Consider the following 6,242-nt stretch of genomic DNA (forward strand, 5'->3'; position numbering starts at 1 on the left):
CATATCCATTAACAATATAATTGATAAATAAGTTATGATGTATTCTTGCCACATTATATTAAATAATAGTAAAACTGAATTAACCACAGCCATATGTACTTATAGGTGTGGTCCTAGAAACATAATATAGATGACTGCCTAGGTCGTGACTCAGTTGGTTAGGCATCTGACTTTTGACTGGTTCAGGTCATGATCTCATGGTTCATGAGCTTGAGCCCTGCCTGCATCAGGCTCTGTTCTACACTGGGAAGCATGCTTGGGATTCTTTTTCTCCTTCTATGTCCCTCCCCTGCTCATGTGCTCTCTCTCTCCCACTCTCTTTCTTTTTCAAAATACACAAACAAAATGTAATATCTAAAGGAAAAATAAAGCCACTGAAGAGTATATGGTGTATGACTTTACTTCTACACATTAGCACAAAGTGAATAATTTGCTTTTTGGAAGATGTAGACAGGTGTTGATTATAGCCAAAAGCAAAAGACTGATTTACACATTTAGTGGAATGGTTACCTCTGGGTAAGCTCCTGAATAAGGTTAATATTCTATATCTCTGCATGGGTGATAAATATACAGATGGCCATTTCATTATTTTATACTCTCTATATAAGTTTTTATGTTTTCTTTGCATGTGTTTTTTTCCCTTCCATTCTCTTTCTCTGTCTCTCTCCTGTCCATTCTCCCTCTTTTTTTTTTTTTTTTTTTTAAGATAAATGATGTAATCTGTCCTTTAGGTCTCTGGCTAGGGAGACTGGATGGATGGGAGTCTTCATTTCCAAAGGAGTTAGAGAATACCTAAAAAAGAGCAGATTGGTGGGGAATATAACTATCTCAGGTAAAGCCAAGTGAATTTGAGCAGCTTATGTAACATCTGGATAGAAATGATATCTAGGAAAGTTATATGGAATGTCTGAAAATAAAGACAAGGCTAGGTACTATTAGCAAAATGTGATATTTAAAACTCAGAGTGGCCAGTATTTTTTAGGAAAAGCAGGTGGTGAAGGAAGAGTCATTACGGAGAATGAAGCCCTGTGGAATACTAACATTTGGAGGGTAGATATAAGAAAAGAAACTGATAAAAAAGACTGGGTATATTTGTCATCAAAGAAATAGTGTCAATAAAAACCAACCAAGTAAGTGGTTTTTAACCATGAGGGGACTATCAACAATGCCAAGTGATACCAGGATTAGTAAATGAAGAACAGAAATCGGATTATGGAGTTGTGTAATCAACAACTCAAACAAGCTACATTTTGTAAGCACTGTTTTTCCAGTCTCAATCTGGAAGGTGGGGGTGTAGAGGAGGGAATAGAATATCAACAGTTTTTGACTTATTCAACAAATATTTATTAAACAACAATAATTATTGAATACTTACTAACATCCAGGTAATTAAAAACTCTCTTCATCATTTGTTTTCTTTTCTCATAAAGTGTTAAGAATTGGTGAAGGGTAAGTGGACAGATAATTAGGGAGTAATATTTACCCAGGGTGCTCAGATAAAGCCTCCCAGTGAACACGCCATCTACAGAGACCTCAACAACATGAGTCCTAAGAATGTCTAGGGAAAGAACATCCCAGAAAATTAAACAGCAAGTTCAAAGTTCCTGGGTTGGGAGTTCATTAGATTAGCTTGGCACATTAAAGGTATCAAGATAAGGTAAGCACTGCTGACGGCGATGAGCCTCAGGGAGAGGGAGGAGATCGTGCCAGAGAAGAAGCCAGAGCAGGTAGTGGGACATCTGGATTTGAAACGAGCCGGTTAAGCTCTAGAGAACCCATGTATGTGATCCACCTGGTACTATCTCTTTGCTTACAAAAGAGTGTCTCCATTCTGCAAGACGCTGATAGAAACTGGGAAGCTCTGACTCTCAGCAGAGGGTATATTTATAGGTCACTTTGGCCCTGAGAGATATGTCAGTTCATGACAGAATTTAACTTCTGGGCATGGACTTCCTGTAGATCATCAGCCTGGTCTTCCTTAGAAGACCATTAAAAATTTCTGACTCTTAAATACAGAGAACAAACTGAGGGTTGCTGGAGGGTGTTGGGGCTAAATGGGTAATGGGCATTAAGGAGGATAGTTCGTGGGATGAAACTGAGTATTATACATAAGAGATGATTCTACTCCTGAAATCATTATTACACTACATGTTAATTCACTTGGATTTAAATAAAATTAAAAAATTAAGAAAAGATTTTCTGAATAAGCAAAACAACATATTTTAAGGTAAGATCATAGAAATATATAATTTGCTATTTCTACTAATAATATTGCTACTACTACTATTACAAATAATGGAAATAATAACAATAATCTCATTGGTTTCTTACGAAAGAAACAGCTATTAATTCTCTACAACAAAGGCATATATACCCTTCTAAATTCACCCACATGTTATGAGGTAATATGCTAAAAAAGATGGACTAATTGGTGCTGCATATTCATTAGGTATAAGAACTCAACCCCCCAGGGCCAGGCCTCACCAAGACCTGACCCCAATATCTCTCAGGCATGTTAAGAATGTACTATTAATCTAATATGAAGTTCAAAAGGCTCTAACTAAGGCTAAGATTAACAAAGGGTTTTACTTCAATTTTGTAAGGTAGACACACACACACACACACACACACACACACACACGGAGTTAAATCTTTATTAAAAACAAAACATTTGAAAAGGATTGCAAAAATGTTTTATTATCAACTAAAACCATCCCTTACTGTGTCCACTAATTTTAGTCCGTCAGTCAGTTGTGCCCTTTTCTCTTGATTTACAGCTGAAAGCAAATGAAAATGACTACATTTAGATAATGAGCCAAGCCCCATTTCTGAAAACAAAGCCCGCCACCAGCTTTTCTGGTTTTATTAGCACTTGCACTATCTGGTCTATGAAGAACAAAGGGTTTACTTTCCTTCACTATGCACATATCTAGAGGTACTTTCCGTATTCCTTTCTTTCCTCTCCTTAAATTTTAATGATCCAAACTTATACCAAACTTCCAGTTTCTTTCACACTACAATATTTTATCAAAAAGTTAGTGCCAAAGAGGTCAACTACGTTCCCCCCCAGAATTTTTATCCTTCCTTTAGGATTTGCATGTCATTTTCTTTACATATATATTCATGGCAAACTGAGGCACAGGGATTTACACTCTCTTTCTCAAGGACAAGTCAGAGGTATAATTCTGTCCCTGCAGCTTTTCAAAAAGCATGAGAAAGATGCTCCCGTTTCCTCCAAATCAGTTCCTCTAGTCTGCATACCCTGTAATGAACGGAGGTGGAAAACACTGAAATTTTCGGTCTCATGTTACTGAAAGCACAGAGTGACATAAGCTGTGTAAACTAGGAAACAAAGGGTCAACCGGATATCCGAGAGCTACCACAAGGGCTAGTGGCCTGGACCGTCACACTTTTTAAAAGTACCAGGTTAGGGGAAGGGGGGTGATGGGCATGGAGGAGGGCGCTTGTAGGGAAGAACACTGGGTGTTATATGGAAACCAACTTCACAATAAACTATAAAAAAATAAAAATTTAAAAATTTAAAAATGCCTAGCCTTATATAAATAAATAAATAAAAGTACCAGTTGGCAATTATTTTGTTCATTTGCCATATTAACGATGGAATTTAAGCAAACAGGTCAGTAGATACGTAGACAGATTAACTACTTCACAACTTCCTCCCAATGAATTTGTTACATAAAGAAGTGTCTCATAAAAAAGGAGACATTTCCTCTAGGTTTTCATCCATTTTGCAGTTTGAAAATATGAATGGACTCTTTTCTGTTTCACAGTTTAAATTACAGCACTTAGAAAAGTAGATCTATTATAGTGAGCCTAAAGATATAAAAAATGTTTCTTTAAAATGCCGATACCCTAGGGGTGCCTGGGTGGCTCAGGAGGTTAAGTGTCTGACTCTTGATTTCAGCTCAGGTCATGATCTCATGGCTCGGGTTTGAGCCCCTCATCAGGCTCTGCACTGACAGCACAGAGCCGGATAGGGATTCTCTTGTTTCCTAAATCCCTCTGTCTCTTTGCCTCTACCTCACTCATGGGCTCTCTCTCTCTCTCACTCTCTCTCTCTCTCAAAAATTAAACACACCAACAAAAAAATAAATAAATTGAAATATTGATACCCTAAATAAAAGGAGAAACAAATTTCTTGAGTGAAAGAATTTAACATAAATGAAAAGATCTATTATTACCAAATGAATATATTGATTTAACATACTTTTGATCACAATAAAAGTTTTTGCTTTTTTGGGACAATTTGAAACTCACAACATGTCAAAATTATTTTAAAATACATTTAAATGTTTGAGAAAAATGACAACAGATATTCACAAAAGAACAAAGCTTTTTTTATTATACCAGAGTGACAAAGGTACCGTAAATAAAAAGTACATTATATGTATATAATTTTTTAAACTGAAGGAATCAAAATATTGAGTCTAAATGAATGAAATAAAATACTGTGATAGCTCCAAGGATATCAGCAAAAAGAATATAACACAAGAACACTCCTACCATGGTCAACTTTAAGGGCCAGATGTCATGATAATCAGCATGCAAAACTTCTGAAAATCAAGTAACTGGTATCCATAGCACACCACTGACAAGGTGTTATTTTAAGTCAGAAAATGATAATTTGCTTATTAAATGGAGATGGAATGATTAGGTATGCAATTTAAAGAAAATACAGTTAAATGCTTAACACATTTCACATAAAAATAAAATCTCTGTTGTTTAAGGATCCACATGAAAAATATACATATTTTATTGCATGAAAAATTTTGGCAGATACAGATGCAAATATACACTGAGAAAAGCTAAAAGACAATAGGCCAGGGAAGGATTGGAAGCATTTACTGCAAACAAAAGTTAATATTCCTCAGACACACATACTTATAAAATGCTCTATAAATTAAAAACCAGTATAAAACTTAAGAGAACTGAAAACTTACTAAAAAAAAAAAAAAAAAAAAGCAGGTGCCTGCGTGGCTCTGTTGGTTAAGCATCCAACTCTTGGTTTCAGCTCAGGTCATGATCTCATGGTTTCTGAGTTCCAGCCCTACCTCATGCTCTGCACTGACAGTGTGGAGCCTCTTGGTATTCTCTCTCTGCCACTACATGGCAATGAGAAAGAATGACATATGGACATTTGTAGCAAAGTGGATGGACCTTGAGGGTGTCATGCTAAGCGAAATAAGCCAGGCAGAGAAGGACAGATACCATATGTTCGCACTCATAGGTCTAACAGGAAAACAGGAGAAACCTAATGGAGGACCAGGGGGAGGGGAAGAGGGAAACAGAGTTGGGGAGAGAGAGGGACACAAAACTTGCGAGACTACTGAATGCTGAGAATGAACTGAGGATTGAAGGGGAAGAGGGAAGGGGAAAAGAGGTGGTGGTGATGGAGGAGGGCACTTGTGGGGAAGAGCACTGGGTGTTGTATGGAAACCAATTTGACAATAAACTACTTTAAAAAATTTTTAAATGATATAATAGAATGTGGTTTTCCAACTTTAATCATGTGCTAGTATACATTTAAGATTTTTGCCCTGTGTATGTGCCACCTGAATTAATATTTTCTTAATATACCTCCCTAAGTCCACTAAATATCTTATCACAAGTAGAAACCAATATTGCTTAATATAATTAAGAGTAATGATAAGAAATAAATATATCCAAGACAGTATTATTAATTTTGAGCTGGATAAACCTGTTAATGCATTTTATAAAAAGGAAATTAGTTATTTAAGTCAAATTACAACCCTCTTTATATATTAACAGAATGATTGAAACAAAACACAAAGTAGGATAATGTTTTCCCTGTAAGACTTAATTAATATTATCTAACACCTTGTTCCAAACATCAACTAGATTTTATAATCATAGCATCAGCCATAAATATCCTACGTTTAAGAAAAAATTGAGGCATATTAGATATTTAGCATATAGAAAAAACTCAAGTCAAGGCAGCTTTAGTAATCTATGTTTATCTTCCTATTAATAAATAAAATAAATAAGGGAATTTAGAGGTTGGCAGTGCTGGCCTAGGTTCAGGGATACTATCACCATGATCCTCTTTGTCATTCTCTTGTGGTTCCAAGGAGGCCACTCCAGCATCAGCCCTCCTGTCCAGGGGCAAGTCAGAGGTAGGGGGAGAGGAAGAGAGAGAGAACCAAGATAATCGCATCTACCTTATTTAATCAGAAAATCAGAACTCACCCCCGCCTCCCGCC

This window comes from Suricata suricatta, chromosome 2 (genome assembly GCF_006229205.1).
Source record: "Suricata suricatta isolate VVHF042 chromosome 2, meerkat_22Aug2017_6uvM2_HiC, whole genome shotgun sequence".
NCBI classification, from domain to species: Eukaryota; Metazoa; Chordata; class Mammalia; order Carnivora; family Herpestidae; genus Suricata; species Suricata suricatta.